General features: G+C 48.4%; 1 protein-coding gene and 1 long non-coding RNA gene across 2 annotated transcripts in view; both read right to left on the bottom strand.

Moving 5' to 3' along the window:
- Gm40011 (predicted gene, 40011) overlaps positions 1 to 17,040 on the bottom strand; it is a 55,421-nt gene that overhangs the window by 1,629 nt on the left and 36,752 nt on the right. The window lies entirely within an intron of this gene.
- Ctcflos (CCCTC-binding factor (zinc finger protein)-like, opposite strand) lies at positions 3,368 to 11,823 on the bottom strand. Its single transcript, NR_040321.1, has 3 exons — positions 11,657 to 11,823; positions 7,255 to 7,345; positions 3,368 to 6,585 (listed from the first exon to the last, which is right to left on the bottom strand). It is a non-coding gene; the product is annotated as a CCCTC-binding factor (zinc finger protein)-like, opposite strand (long non-coding RNA).

Here is a 17,040-nt window from a genome sequence, read left to right as displayed (position 1 = left end):
AGAGCCTGCAGTTCAGTTTCCACATGAAGTATATCTACAGTTTTTCTTTGGTTCCCTCAAGCTCCCAAAATTCAGTCTCCACAGTTCTGATAGGTGAGAAAATGGAGGATTACTCAAGAAAAATGGAGCCAAGCATCCGAGAAATGGACCCTTCTTGTCAGAAGCAAAACCAGGTACAGATCTGTCACTGCCTCATCTGCACGAGCTCATGTAGGTGACAATGACCAAAAATTCCTTTAAAAATCATTGGTTGGTCAGTAGAAAGCCCACAGGCAAACAAGGCAATTAAAATCAGATGTCTGGCCAGAGAAATGGCCCTGTGGAAAAGGGTCTTTGCTACCCAGCCAAGAGTTTCAGCTTAAGATCCACGGAGTGGACGGAGGGAATAGATTCCAAGAAGTTATCCTTTGACTTCCACACATAAGGCATGGTACGTATGTGTGTTGTGCACACACACTTGTGTGTGTGTACACATGCGCACGTGTGCGCACACACACACGCTACACAATAAATAATAAATAAAAATTTAAAACCCAATGTGCCTAAGTCAATAACATGAGGCACCTATAGAACCCATGTCCTAGCTGGGTGGTCCCAGCACTGGGGAGGCAGAGGCAGGAAGATCTCTGAATTTGAGGACAGCCTGGTCTACAGAGCAAATCATCTAGGACTAATAAGAGAAACCTTGTCTTGAAGAGAAAGAAAGAAAGAACCAACAAACATAAACATGTCACATTCGACCGCCCCTCTTGTCAGCAGCTTACGGCTTTTACAGTGTTTTCCCATTCGTCTGTCTGTGTATACATCTGTGTGAGTGCATGTGGAGTCCAGAAGTTAGCTTAAGTATCTTCCTCAGTCACCCTTGACCTTTTTCAGTTATTATTTTTTTTTTGACTCTCACTGAACCCTCAGCTTGCCAGTATAGCCAGGCTGGCTGGCCAGTGGGCCTCAGAGATTCTCCTGCGCCTACCTCCTCCTTGCTAGGATCTTAGGTGCATCCTGACATTCCCTGGTTTTCTGGTGGGTTCTGGGGCTCCTTGTGTCTGTGCCCCTTACCGACAGCCTGCTATCCAGTTGTGCCTGTGTCTCTATTAACAAGACCTGGTGGATGTACGTCCAGCAAACCCCATCAACTCTGGAGGCCTCTAATGTATAGTCAGCCTGATAGAGGGCAGGTTAAAGTTTATCCTTTCAGAGCTTCAAGAAAGGCTTTGCTAAGCAAATTAATGTTGTCAACAAGATTTCTGGTGCCCGCTGAAAGTGCTTTAAAAAAAAGCACGGGATGTTTTCAAGTGCATCAAATGGGGCCTGGATTAGAGCTGCAAATTCTCAGTGAGGATCGTGCAGGGCATGATCAATACTGACCCTGAAGAGAGAGTTCCGAACTGTCCTATCCTGTCAACTTCCCATCTCCTGGGACAGTTTTGCTAGCCCTGTTCTTATCGGCTTTAAAAGTAATCAAACCCCCCTGCCCTTGTTTTTTATTGGGAAAGTCACTTAACCTTCTTATACAGCCAGCTAAGCCTTCTCAGACGTCAGTCCAAATGATAAGGAAATGAAACGAACAGTCTGTCGTGATGAAAAGCTTTCCAGGCCACTGAACTCTGTTGGTGAAGAACTCAACATTTCAAATTGGACAATAACACAGACAGATATAGCCACCGAGCTGCTGGAGCGAAACCCTGAGTCTAGACATACACGTGCAGGAAAGAGCTGTCCTTCAAACGCTCTTGGGCAAACTCTGAGAGGTGCCTCTGAGCTTCGGATCAAGTTGTCACTGAGGGAATAAAAAAAAAGAGCAGGACTAGGTCGCAGTCCCCACCTGGTACCACTTCAAAGGATGTCATCACTTTCATCTGCACAGGAAACTGAGGTCCAGAGGGACTCACTCACCCTGCCCGCCAAGGTTCTGACTCCATTAGACGTTGTATCACAGTATGTCCAAGCAGTACCCTGCTATAGATCACACATGACCAGAAGACTGTCTTCCGCTCTGTGGCACTCTTAAGAGAGACACTAGGAGTCAGTGAGATGGCCCATCAGGTAAAGGCACTTGAGATCAAGCCTGATAACCTAGTTCCATCCCAAGAACCCATGTGGTGGAAGGAGGGAACCAACTCTCCAAGCCTTTACATGTGTGCCATAGCTCTTGCCCTGTAGGTGTACACATGTATGTATGCACTCATGTTCACAGAAGCATCACACACACACATACACACAAATGTCAAATATACAAAGGAAGAGAAAATACTAGAGACAGGGCTGAAGAGAGGGCTGGATGCTGATATGTAGCAATATTCTCCAAGTTGAAAGATTTCCATCCTGGAGGGGGGACCTTTAAGAACCTGCAGTAAACAACTCACAAGTCTCAAGACAGCCCAGAAACTTACAAGGTCCACAAGGCCCCTCCCTTCCCAGAATTATATAAGAGTAAAGACTGCAGTGGAGAAAAGCTCCCCTGTCAGAGAGCTCCAGGCTTGCGGCTTACACGAGTGTCTTTGAGGTATCAATAATTCCATAAATCACCCCTCACCCACATTCCATAAGTCACCCTGATTAACTCATTGGCTCAGTGAGCTGGACATGAATGGAATCTTTTCTTTGACTTATCTAGATCCTCTATCTGGAGTGAAGGTATATTTAAATGTTCATATCTCCCCAGAAAAGAGTCAAATTATCAAGTGGAATAAAGAGTGTAGGTTGACTCTGGCGAAGGAAAAACTTAAGGACAGTAACATGGAGGAATCTGCCAGTTATAATCGATACTTCACCCCCAGAAGATGCTACTACCTCAGAAATACTCCTAAAATCTTTGCAATTCACAATGTAATAACTTGTTGCTTAATTACTGCTTAATAACTCACTGGGCTACTCTGTGCCTCAGGGAAGCACACTCCAATCTCTCTATATTCATGTTCTTTAGCTTTACGAAGTAAACTTCTGTTTAATCCAGGTAGTTCTCTTGACTGAATTCTTTCCTTCAAGGGGACAAGAACCAAGAGATACAGCCTAGGTGGTGGTGGGTGGTGGCACACGCCTTAAGTCCCAGTCCTCAGGGGATGGGAGGAGCAGAGACAGGTGGATCTCTGAGTTTGAGGCCAGTCTGGTCTACAGAGCAAGTTCTAGGACAGCCAGAGCTAGACAAAAATCCTATCTTCGGGGGGTTGGGGTGGGGTGGGGGGAATGGACCCCAGTTTAAGGTTGTAGTGGAGTTGAGACAAGCCTTCCAGATTAGATCTCACCACCCAGCCATTGTGGGATTGTTTTGAAAGAATCTTTAGCAATAACTGCAAGAGGCAGTGTGTCTTGGGTGGCAGATTGGCATCTATCTCCTTAGAGACTTGGTGCTTTTTTTTTTTTTTTTTTTGTCAAGTAAGAAACTGGCCCTTTCTGGATGCCCCCGTGCCCTCTGTGTCTGGTCAGGTCCCTACAGAGATCTGAAAGAAGCAGACATCTGGAGGCCCGAGGTGCCAGCCAGACCCTGAGCCAAGAGTCAAAACTGAGACGTCCCCCTCCCCCAGGTCCTCTGTGACATTGGTTGCCCTGTGTCATCAACACATGAGCAAAGGGGACCATTGAGAAAGCGGAAGCAGAGTCATAGCCAGGCCCGGTGGCACAGGCCTGTCACCCAGGCTACCTGGGAAGCTGAGGCAGAGGAGCCATGAGTTCACGGCCGGTGACCTCCTATTTCAAAACAAAAGTTAAAAGAGAGTTAGGAAGCAGCTTGGTGGGAAAGGCTTGTCTGTCTTATGTGAGCAGCTAGGTTCAGTCACCCGTGCAGGGAGAGGGAAAAGGAGCCAGGAGTCACACAAACAATAATACAAATGACGCCTTAGAAATATCACCAGGCTTGAGATAAGACAGCTTTGCGGGGAGTAACCATTCTGAAAACACGTCCCCCTGTGCCTGTAAGCCCCATGACAAATACCTCCCATCCCCGTGCCTTCAAGGGTTATTATCTAGAACAGACATTGGTAGCTATTACATCTTTAACCCAGGCACCAACAATGCAAACCCAGAAGTGTTCCATCACACAGTACGATGGCAGTGTGAGCGTGCACGGGGGAGGTGGACGGGGGGTCCTTGGAGCGTGTCCCTGCATCCGTTCTGCTAGCTCAACCACCATAGCTAGCCCCATCTGAGCTCCACTCCCCAGCAGGCCCTCTCTGCTCTGCATGGTTCCCCCATCAGCAACAGAAGCCACAAGCTAATTGCTTCCTGAGCCACTGGTTCCTCGCATTTGTCCTCGAGAGGCTCCAGCCTGCCACGCCGTGGCCGTGGCCTTGTCGAGGCCCAGACAGAGACTTTGTCCCCCTTTATTTGACAACCACTGTTAATTAGAAAATTACATCTCAATTCATCTTTCAAAAACAACTAAAGTCCAGACTAATTGCTAGCGGGCAGTTTAGTCCATAGCATCGAGACAGATTGCTGGCAAGAAGCCAGAGTATGTTCCTCAGGAGAAAGCAGACCTGATAGGAGGTTCTAGAGAATATCAAAGGTATGTGGGAGTACATCAGCAATGGAGGCCAGAGTCCTCTACCTTCATGTCTGCCCCACAGAACTTCTGGAACAGGCAGTGTCATAAAGTGTTCCAGCTAGTTGCGGGAAGACTTGCGTTAGGAAGCTAGACTTCAAGTGTGTTGCTCCGTGGTTGCGGCATGCTGTCTGGCATCCTTGGCATTTGAACTTCTTGATTCCACCGATGAAGGTCAGTCAGACACCTTTTAAAGCTGGGAGCTTGGGGGTTAGGACAAAGAAGCTCACAGCACAGATATGGTAGGGTCCTGCTTGGGAAGGCATGGGCGATCAGGTGTCCTTCCTGAGGGAACGTCGGATCCAGAAATGAGCCCACGAGTGACATCTCTGACAAGGAAAAGGGTCAGAGGACTGCAGTGGCAAGAGGAAGAACAAGACCCACAAGCTTCAGGACAGCGCTGGGTTACAGGTGGGAACCAGCACAAAAGGACACACCATGGGAAAGGGGGTTTGACCTCTGGCCTTCTCACAAGTCAACATGCAAAGAATGGTTTCCTTCACACCAGCCTTGGCCGTGTCCAACAATGAAGGCCAGCGGGCTTTGAACTCACTGCGCCACCTAGGCTGGCAGCAAAGTTTCCCTCCAAGTTTTTTTTTTTTAAGAGTGTCTGTGTGGGAGTGTACACACATGAGTACAGGTGCTCAGAGTCCAGAAGAGGACATTGGGTCCCCTGGTGCGGGAGTTAGGTACAGGTTATGAGGATCCAATACTTACCCTAGCGCTGGGAACAAGCAAAAGAATTCTAAATACCACCATAAGTACTAAGTCTCCATCTAACCACAGGGAGAAATGACACCCAAGGTCCCAGGCTCTAGGGGACCTGGGGACCCCCCTACAGCTGAACAGCTCCTGCTGTAAACAGTTGTCTGAGTCCGGGCATCTCAGGGACAACTTCTCCATCTTGCCAGCAGGATCAAACACTTTCACGTTCCCAGGCCTAGGAACGAACACCTACCTCGCTTCTCCGAGTGTCTTCTTACTTGTCTGTTAACTGGTTAAGAATATAGAAACTGCTATTATCTAAACCAAGGTGCATATGTTGTAAAAAAAATATACAATCATTGCCTGTTATGCTCTAATTAGCTACATGCGGCTGACCCGCTCCTTTGCCCCCTTCTCACTCGGAGCTCCGGAACTAATGTCTAGGAGAATGAATTAAGTACCCTGAAGCCAGGTGCCCTGGGCACAGCCCAGTCTCCAACAGGTTTTCCCTTGCTTAACCCACAATGTCAAAATACAACCGGATAACACTGCAGCTCCCCACAGCTTGCTTTGTGTTCTCATTCCTTAGAGATGTTATACACTCTCTCTCTGGGGATGTGGTTCAGAGCCCGAACTGGCCTCCATCCTGAGCGGTCAGAAAATAAAGCTTTCATTTTTAAGCTTTCATATCTGACGTGAGTTTTCTCAGCTTCCACCCTGAACCAAACACTAGGATCTATGGGAGGAAAGTGCATACCCCTAACCACTGAGCCACCTCTTCTTCCCAAAGAAGTCTCTACACCTGGCTTTCGTTCCTCCAGTGTTCTCCTGCCAAACCCAAGGCCTTTCCTAAGGGCCATGACCAGCACGCAGGAGCCAGGCCTGTGTCTTCTCCACCCTCCCACGGGCTCTGGGGATGGGAAGGAGGCAGGGGTGGGTATGCAGCACCCTCAGGGTCCAGACGGACATGGGAGGGTCCTTAAAAGGAGATTTAGAGGTTGGTTCACAAAAGAGAGATGCGGTTATCCAGAAAGTTCTCTTCTCCCCACCCTTGTGTGTGTGTGTGTGTGTGAATATGAATGTGTGAATGTGTGTGTGAGTGTGTATTTATGTGTGTGTGAACTGTGTGTGTGAGTGTGGGTATGTGAGAGTATGTGTGTATGTGTGTGACTGTGGGGGGGTATGTGAGAGTATGTGTGTATGTTTGTGTGGGTGTGTGTTTGTGTGAGTGTGCATGTGTGTCTGTACTCACCTACATACCAATGTCTATCTTCGAGTATTGGAGAAGGACAGCTACAATCAGCTGTGTTAGGGAATTATGATAGAATAGTTCTTGTGGGAGGCTGGAGAGAGAGATGTCTTAATCAATACAATGATTGCCACACATCAGGAAAACCCAAGTTCAAACCACAGCCACATCTAAAAAATCAGGCCCTGTGGCATCATTGTCACCTCAGCTCAGTGAAGACAAGTAGGTCCTTGGGCTCTGTGATTTCCCTAGCCTACACTAACCCCCAGCCAGTGAGAGTCTTACATGTAGAGTGTTCCTGAGGACATCAGGGTTGTGACCTGTCCTACACACACACACACGCACACACACACACACACACACACGCACACACCTAAGAACAGCACAACCCACCACCTAGTACATGGAACTGAAATTGCTAGAGACTGTGTTGCTGTTCCTGTCCCCAAAATGTGCTTTGCTGGGAGTGGGTGTTAGTGGGACAGTGACCTGGGTATCCCACGTCATGATCATGGAGGGTAGAAGTCACAAGGGCCAACAGATCCTTCCAGAGGACTGGCCTGGAGAGAGCTAGGTGAGACCACACTCCACACTGAACCAGCACTGAGTCCAGACAATGCCTGCCCTATGCTACCCACCCTCCAGACCTTGACCACACTCTGCCCATCCCATATCCCCAGGGGGGAAACCAAGGAAGTAGTCTCCAGCATCCTGAGCTGCAGGGCACTGGGCAGTGTTAATCATTAAGGTTTCTAGAACTCACTCGAACTTGAGAACAGCAACAATTTAATGAATGACTAAAGTGATTCCAAGTGTCACCACCCAGCTTCCTCCAGCTCTTCTTGTTCTGGGGCCTAAAAGGAAAAAAATTGAGGGTCAGTGGACAGGTACATAGGTCACCCGCTGGCCCACACCAGATCTGCTCCACACATCCATCTCTTTTACTTGGTTGGCAAGAAAACTTGATGATCTTTCAACTTGTTGCCAGTTTTAAACTGGGGCGACTTGACTCGTGCACCCATAAACACCTGAAGAACCCCTCTGCCGCTGCAGTCTATTGGACCCAAAGAGAAGTGTTACTGTGAGCAAGACCCTGACACCCTCCATCCAAAGGCAGTGACTTGCCTGGTCCCTCCGTGGAAGCTACTTTGAAACCTTTATCTTAGATTTAGAAATACATCACTTATCCACCACACAAGCTTCTTGTGGGGTCACTCTAACCAAGCAACTGAACACTGGGGGAGACCCCTGTGCTACCATAAGAAGGAGATCAGACCAGAGGGGTCCAGGGCTTCTCTACCATGTGAGTGGGCTTCTCTACAGACATCCTGGGCTTGAGCCTCTAAAAGATGCGTCAGACAATGTCAGTCCCCCTTACAGAAACCGGGGCCCCAGTGACATGGAATGAGAGGACTTTGGAGCAAGAATCCTGAGGATTAAAATCAGCGCCATCTCGGGCAGTACCAGTGTGTGCCAGGGTTATAGTACTGGTGCCCCAGGCCCTCAGGTTCTGATAAGACAGGTGCAGGCCTCCCTTGTGAGCATGTGGAAACAGCCAGCGTTCCTCCCCAGACCCAGACCAGACCCAGCCAGGTCCCCAGAGGCTCAGGTCCTTGTGTCCTTCACTGGAGTGGAGGGGGAGAGGACGATTGTTTGGTGCAGCCTGAGGTACAGTTTGGGGGAACCTTCTGCATATGACTCGCACACAAAGGGCGTGTGTACACACAGAGACCTCACAGCACGCTCCCAAGCCAGTGTGTCAGCAGAGGGCCACTATATCGAAAGGCAACCAATGCAGTGGGTCAGCTGTCTGTGCGGAGCTGCCTGCCACTCCTTAGCCTGACCTCTCCCTCCTCATCTGTGTCTGTCTACACACACACACACACACACACACACACACACACACACACACACACAGAGACAGACAGACAGACAGACAGACAGACAGACAGACACAGACACAGAGAGACAGACACAGACAGAGACACAGAGAGAGAGAGAGACAGAGACATAGACAGAGACACAGACACAGACAGAGACAGAGACACAGACACAGACATAGAGACAGACACAGACACAGACACAGAGACAGAGACAGAGACAGAGACAGACACAGACACAGAGACAGACACAGACACAGAGACAGACACAGACACAGACACAGACACAGACACAGACACAGACACAGACACAGACACAGACACAGACACACATACAGACACAGACACAGACACAGACACAGACACAGACTAAGGTGCAGAGAGAAACAACCTATGACATGCTCCTCCTCTTTTTCTTTTTCTTTTTCTTTTTCTTTTTCTTTTTCTTTTTCTTTTTCTTTTTCTTTTTCTTTTTCCTTTTCTTTCTCTTTCTCTTCTTGAGACAGGGCCTCAAGTAGCCCAGGCTGGCCTGGAGCTCACTAGGTACCAGGAAATGACCTTGAACTTCAGACCCTCCTGTCTCCACCTCCTGAGTGCTGGGATCAGAGCTGTGTACTGCCTACCACATCTAGCTTACACAGTGCTAGCTAGCAATGGGAGCCAGGGGTCTGTGCAAGCTAAGTAAAGTTGCTTTACCAAATGAGCCACATCCCCAAGCCCACCTCCTCTGTAACGCATAGTGTACAGCTCTCAGGGACCAATCATCGATCATCGTCCCCCTCCTACCCGCCAGGATGTCCTCAGGGCGGTTTCCTAATCTGGGGCAATCACACTGAGGCCAGCTGAAGTAAGCCACCTCTCTCCCTCTCCTTGAGAGCTGTGGCCAAGCTCAGCAGCGCAGAGCCAGGTTCCAAAGCCTCTTCCCTTCCTCCTGCTCTTCCAGTTTCCTGGCTGCTGTCCGCTCGTTCTTTCTTTTCTTCCCAGCTTCCTGGCAAGCTCTCATAAGAGCAAGCCGGACAGAAAGCTATTTGCTGTCAGAGAGAGCATTGTCCCTCAACCCTTTATCCCTGAATGTGTCCTGCACAAGAGGTGAATTCTCTTCCCCACCATTCCAGGCTTGGCCTTGGGATTCTCCTCTGCTTTAGAGCTTATGTCCATAAAAAGCCAAGAGTGTTTTCAGGGGACTGTGGGGATGGCTCAATTGGTTAAGAGCACTGGCTGTCCTTTTAGAGGACCTGGGTTCGATTTCCAGCACCCATGACTTCCCACGGCTGTCTGTAACTCCTCTTTCATGGGATCCTGCGCCCTCTTCTGGCACTCATGAGCAGACACACACATGGTTCACAGACACACATGCAGGCAAAACACCCATCAACAGTTAAAAAGTCTTTAAAAAAAAAAAAAAAGCAAAGGGTGTTTTCAGCAAGAGAAGTTGGCCAGGACTTTCTGGCAGCTTCTCCCTGAGAACTGGATTTCACAGTTTGATTACAGTCTTAGAACTTTTACAAGTCTGGCAGTTAACATTTTAATATGCATATTACACTCAACTAGTATGATACACGTGACTATGAGTGCAGATAAGCCAGACCACCACACAGCTCTCATAAATACAAAGCCTCCATCTGAACCAGGAAAAGGCACTGGATTGGTTCACTGGTAGAGCACTTAACCAACCACATTACAGGTCCTAGACTTGATCCCTCATACTGAAGGGGTGGGGAAAGCTACTCAGAACCAAGCTGAACGATTGCAGATGGCTGCCTCGATATACACCTGTGATCCCAGCATCGGGCAGACCTGGTCAGAAGGATAGGTGTTCAAGGCCAGCCTGGACTACAGACCAAGTTTCTACAAACAAACAAACAAAGTGACTGTGCCACTCTATCCCTGGGCTGCTTCAGTCAGCAAACATCTGAGGACTGCCTCTGTCTAAGACACTGACCTAGCATAGTGATGGCACACATGCCACCTGGATGCTACTGCCAGCAAAGTTGGAAAATTCCACCTTCTTGAGAAAAGCCATCTCTGAAGCACTGAGGCCGCCCAGAAGAGAACGGGGGTTCGGGGGAGTGGTTCAACTTTACTTCAGGGGACTTTGAGAAGATCAAAGAGCCAGTCTTGATACTCTGAGGACCAGACTCTTCCATAGTGGAAGGAAAATCAGGGGCAGAATCCTCCAGGGAACAGCAGGCCTGGGGGCTTTGGGAGAAACACGGCACCACGTGGAAGAGCAGAGCTGACCGTGGGGCAATCATGGAGTGCAAATGGAGAAGAGAGGATGGGCACTAGCTCTCATGAGTCCTGAAGGCTGCTCGGAGGCTCTGCCTGGGGCATGATGGGACGTGGAGGCATAGCATGGTACTGGCCAGATCTGGGTGGGGGCTACAGAGATGGGGTTAGAGGCCTAGGCTCTGGAGAGATTTGTGAGGTAAGTCCATTTGCTGAAGGGACAGATGCTGTTGTAAAAGAGGGAGGAGTCTCTGCAATGTTTTCCAGAAGCATCTAGAAACACCTATAAGGATCTTCACTGAGTAGAGTGGAAGGCTGAACAAGGCAGAATTTGGGGTGGGGTGGGATGGGGAATAAAGGATTCCGCTTTGGACAGGGTGTGAGAAGCCCCCAACAGAAACCATTCACGTGGGTCACTGACCCCCAACAGGAACCATTCACGTGGGTCACTGACCCCCAACAGGAACCATTCACGTGGGTCCCTGAAAGCACCAAGACACTGAGATCTCCAAGGGAGAGGCTGGAGAGGCCAACCCAGGAGCAAACCATGGGCCCTCCCTGGTCCTTGAGGTCTGGCAAGGAAAGCAGGAAGCTAACAGGAGACTGAGATATAACAGGAGACTGAGATAGCCCCAAAGAGAGAACCAGGGCATCGGACATTCAGATGCAAGTTGCACTGTCTTCCTGCTCAGTCTGAGTGGCTCTGGGGACATACACATATCTTCTGGACCTTGGCATTATAGAGTTGGTGAGCCGGGTCCTCTCTCCAGGCTCTGGGGACAGTCCTTTCCTTTGCCTTACCTTTTGGACTCCTCCTCTTCCCTTACTTCCAGTCTCTCTCTCCACTTCCAAAGCCCGGGGCACATTCTGTTGAATCTCTCTCTGCCTTCCCTTGACTACATCTTCTGACCATAACACCCCTACCCCCACGAGGTCCTCCCAAAGACAGCAGGCCAATTCAGGAGACTCCCATCTCAAAACCCTTACAGCACACCCATTTGCACCAGTCTATGCTATGCAAAGGAAAATGGGGACTCAGCACCCAACATGAGCTACCTTCAGCGCCCCAATACTGGAACTGTCTGCCAGGTATAGGAAAACCCCTCTCAAGGCTGCTTGCCAATCAGGGTCTACAGACTGAATGTAGCAAAGGCTTTCTTCATCGACAAGCTAGCTCTCGAACTGTCAAACAGGATAACATGGAGGCCTTCCCAATAAAGTTCTGGAGAGTTCTGGAAACCAAGGACATGTTTATATAACGATTCCTCTAACGAACTGCCTCTTTGACTCATGAACTTTCTGGTTTTGTGAATCTTTTGCCTCATTTGTCCCCAAAGTCTCCATGAGTGTCCAAGTCCAAGGCAGTACTGAGTTGTTCATGAAGTCAGAACATTCTTTCCATGTTCAGGTCAAAGTTCAAAGTATAGCACTGGGTATAACAACAGTGCTTGCCCAACAGGCCACCAACATGTGCCAACACAGTCAGTCCTGGGCCACCTAGGGCTGAAGTCAGAGTGACCTCAGGAACATTTTGGACAAAAGCTGTTTGCTTTTTTTTTTTTTATCTTCAACATTTAGAAGGACCAAACTTTCCATGTAAATGTGGATTAATTAATAATCCACACACCCGTTGCTTCAGAGCAACAAGAAATAGAAATAGAAACTAACCATGCAGAAGAAGATCCGGCCATTTGATCAACAGTTCTCATGTGTGGCAAAGCAGCAGCCAGTGTGGCAACACTTCCTGTACACACCAGCAGGTGATAGCGGCTGCACACGCAGCCCTGGCAGCCGCCTCCTCTTGTGGCAAAACATATACATATCCCAAGTCCATCTTGAGAAACAGCACACACAGCTCCAAGCTAGAGGTGCTAGATGCCAGAGCTCACCTCATCAAAGCCTCTTGGGTACCCACTTTCCAATGATAAAGGTCCTTGAAGCACATCACAGGGTCGCTTCAACCGCCTAGAGCGTGAATGCACAGCTCGCTGCTGGACAACGTCAAAAGCTCTGGAAGGTTTCACTGCTCTACGGTAATAAAAGTATTACCCACCGTGACACCCTGTAAACGTGTAGGCTGTGCGGATTACATGTAAGTCGCATGTACTCTTCATACCTGTCAGCAAGGTAGCAAGACAGAATCACAAAGGACCAGAGGACCGACTCTAGTGTGAAGTTTCCCCACCAATATCTGTCAGGGCTGGGCCAGTACAAGGGAGAGAGATCCCTGCCCACCTACAACTTTCCACCATGCATGCACACACATGGCTGTCACATGCACATATGTATACTTGCATGTCATATGCAAACAGACACTTGAATTTTCACATCCAGATATACATTTGCATACCATGGGCAGTTATGTTTGCATATCATGTGTATACTTTTTCATATTTAATTACAATGTATAGTAAAATAAGCATGTTAAATTAAATATAATGTTTAGACATCAAAATATTTACATATAATATTTTGTTATATATAAATAACAAGAAATGAGTAAATATCACTCAGCATTTAAGACAAAGATGCTGTGGGGTGTCTAAGGGAGGTGGTTAGAGGGACTATGAGCCAGGCACTGGTGGTGCACATCTTTAAGCCCAGCTCTCAGGAGGCAGAGGCAGACAGATCTCTGTGAGCTCGAGGGCAGCCTGGTCTACAGAGCAGTTCCAGGTCAGCCAGGGCTACACAGGGTCACAGCACACTGCCCTAAATGGCTTGATTTCTTAGTTTTGCCAGCAGGAAACCAGCACAGCTTTCAGAGGTGTGAAACCTCCCTCCAAATACCATCTCCAGGACCACAAGCAAAAATCAGAACAGGGAAGGCTTCCCACATCTCCCTCTCGGCCTCTCTCCAGCTCCTCTTTCCCAGTCCACTTGTCTCCCTTTATGAGACTCCCACTCAGCTCCTCCATGTCTGCCTCAGTTTCCCCTCCCATTTCCCTCATTTCACTGGCCTGTGTCTCATTCATAAATCTATATCATCTTTGTCTACCTTTATATCATATATACTATGTCTATATCTTTAAGTCTATGTCTGTTTGTCTATCTCTATATCATCTATATCTATAACCTATATCATCTATACTATGTCTATATCACCTACACCTGTCTATCTCTATACCTATAATCTATTCCATCTATATCTGTAAACTATATCGTTTATATCTAAAATCCATATCATCTGTGTCTATATCATCTATATCTATGTCGATATCATCTCTGTCTATAGCTATATATGTCTACATACCTACCTATACCTACACACACACACACACACACACACACACACACACACACACACACACACGCACGCACGCACACACACATACACATCTGCACTTGAGCTGGGGACAATGGCACAAGCTGGTAATGTTAGCACTCAAGAAGTGGGGACAGGATCAGCAGTTCAAAGTCATCCCCAGGTACATGGGCCATCCTGGGCTACATGAAAATTTATCTACAAGAAGAGGAAGGGCTGTGGAAAGAGGCCTTCAGCTAGGAACACGTGCTGCTGTTGCGGAGGATCCAGGTTCCGTCTTCAGCACCCATGCGGCAGCTTGCAAGCATCCCTAAGCCCAGGTCAGAAATTCAGAAGCTCTCCTGCGACCTCCTCAGGGACCACACACACGCAGGGACCTCCTCCTGCGACCTCCTCAGGGACCACACACACGCAGGTGCACATGCGTGCAAGCAGACACGCGCACACACAAAACAAAATGAATACAACCTTTCTTTTTTTTTTTTAAGGAAGAAAAAAGCAAGAACCAAAAAAGAACTTTTTCTGTTTTCACTATGTAGGTTCCAGGGATCAAATTTCCACAGGCAGGCTTGGCAGCAAGCACCTTTTCCTGCTGCGCCATTTTGCCCCCCCCACCCCCACTCCCCAGACATTTAGAAAAAATGGAAGGCAAGCTAAGCCAGGTGGAAAATGCCTGCAATCCTAGCACCAGGGAACTGACACTGGAAGAAAGAGAATTCCAGGCTAGTTTGAACTACATAGCAATCCCAGAACCAGGGAGATTGAAGTAGGATTTAGCACTTTAGGCCAGCCTGGGCTACATGAGATGCTGTCTCAAAACAACAAGCTGAGTGAGCTACAGAGTTCCAGGCTTTCCAGCCTGGGCTACACACACACACAGAGAGAGAGAGAGAGAGAGAGAGAGAGAGAGAGAGAGAGAGAGAGAGAGAGATAGCAGTGAGGTTTTTAATTGTTTTTTTTTTTAATTTTTTTTTTTTTGTCCTACATCAATCTAAAATATATATCCTGAGAAAATCTTCTAGATGCAAAATTACTCATGAAGATACTGGGCAGGTAGTTAGTTATTATTCAAGCAGAAAAGTCACTGAAGTGATTTTTTAAAAAGTTATTATTTTAAAAAGTCTTTCTCTTCCTCAAGGAGGCAGAGAGGACACCAACTTGCAGAACTTCATGACGACCCTGACGGGAAAGCCCATCATTCTTGTGATAGAGCCCAGTAACACCATCGAGAATGTCAAGGTCAAAATTCAAGACGAGGGAGGCATCCCACTGGACCATCCTCACCAGCAAACTTCTGGAGGATGTCACACCCTGTCGGACTACGGCATCCAGGAAGAGTCCACCTTGCACCTCATGCTGCGCCTGAGCAGTGGCACCATCAAACTATCCCTTCGTCAGCTTGCCCAGAAGTATAGCTGTGACAAGATAACCTACCACAAGTGCTACGCACACCTGTACCCTCGTGCAGTCAACTGCCACAAGAAGTGTGACCACACACACAGACACACAAATCTCAGACGTGAGAAGAAAGACAGTGGCCCAAGACTCTTAACTCATGAACGATACGAGAGTTTATGTTAAATTTAATGAGTTCCATTTGTTGCACTATTGATTTTTTTAAAAAAATATTTGCATATATGCTATATTCAAATAAGAGACATAGCTATGAGAAAGTGGGAGGAGAATAGGCTAGAAGTAGAAGCATCCATGGGGACATCACTAACTTCCCTGGCTACAGACAGGAGGGGGATCCACACTCAGGTATTGGGGAATGTGTCTGAATCAAGACTGTTGGAAAACCGGCTAGTTTATTTAATTTTTTTAAAAGCCTGTTCCTCAAACTGTGTGCTGTCCTTTAAGAATTATCCCAACAAACATGTTTCTTCACAACCAGCAAACATGATTACACTACATTTTTGAAATGTGTTAAATGTTGAGAGTTATAAGCCATGCCTTTAAAAAAAAAAAGAAAAAGAAAAAGAAAAGGCAAAACAAAACGCCTAGTCGTGGGATAGCAAGAAAAGATCTCGGACGAGTGGGGGGGATTCCAAGGGAAGAAAAGATCCAGTTGGCCTTTGTGTCTACCACAGTCCCCCCAATTTCCACTCTCATGTTCCATCCACTCCACACACACACACACACACACACACACACACACACACACACACCTGCCCACAAAGAATGCTTCTGCTGAGAACATTATCAAGTGGAAAGAGCTGAAAGAGACCTACAGAGCCCACGGAGGCCTCCTGCCTCCTGCCTCCTGCCTCCTGCCTCCTGCCTCCTGCCTCCTGCCTCCTGCCTCCTGCCTCCTGCCTCCTGCCTCCTGCCTCCTGCCTCCTGCCTCCTGCCTCCTGCCTCCTGCCTCTCCTCTCTGCATCGCTGTCCTGGCTCCACCCACCTGATGGTGCCCTGCAACTGACTGATAGAGGCTGAAGGTAGTTTGAAGATAAACACAAGGTCAAAGACAGCATTTGAAGCCAGTTGATTTTTTTTCCCCAATATTCCAAAACTTCAACAGAACTTTGTTTCCATCAGTCTCCCTTCGGCCTCCCTTGTCCCTTCCGTCTCCCCCTTACAGTTCCTTTACCACTTCTGCACCCACGAGGCTTGTGGGCCTCCAGTTTACATCGCAAGATTCTTCTCAAACCCCATCCTACCCTCCAGCACCCCCTGCACATAGGCCCCCTCGACTCTTGCAGGTCTTTCTCCTGCAGCACTCTTACCTTGCCGGTCCTCCCAGAGTCTCCAGGTCGGTTCCTCTCCACTTCGTCGTCCTTAAGTTACTTCAGCGCCCCTCTGGACCTCTCCTCCACCTTCCTGTCCATCATCCACTGCCATGCCTCCAGTTCCCCCTTCAGGACCACTCCTGTCCATCATCTCCTCCGCAGGACTCCAGCGCCCCCTCTGTCCGTCATCTTCTCCGCAGGACTCCAGCGCCCCCTCAGGACTCCGTCTCTCCCTCTCTGTCCATCATCTCCTCCGGAAAACTCGAGCGCCCCCTCAGGATTCCATCTCTCTTTGTGTGTCCACCATCCCCTCCATGACTCCAGCGCCCCCTCAGGACTCCATCTCTCCCTCTCTGTCCATCATCTGCCCCAGGATTACAGTGCCCCACCCCCAAGACTCCACAACTCTGTCCCTCATCCTTCAGGACTCCACCCACTCCCAGGATTCC

This window comes from Mus musculus, chromosome 2 (assembly GCF_000001635.26).
Source record: "Mus musculus strain C57BL/6J chromosome 2, GRCm38.p6 C57BL/6J".
Lineage (NCBI taxonomy): Eukaryota > Metazoa > Chordata > Mammalia > Rodentia > Muridae > Mus > Mus musculus.
This window is presented reverse-complemented; position numbering and strand designations above follow the sequence as displayed.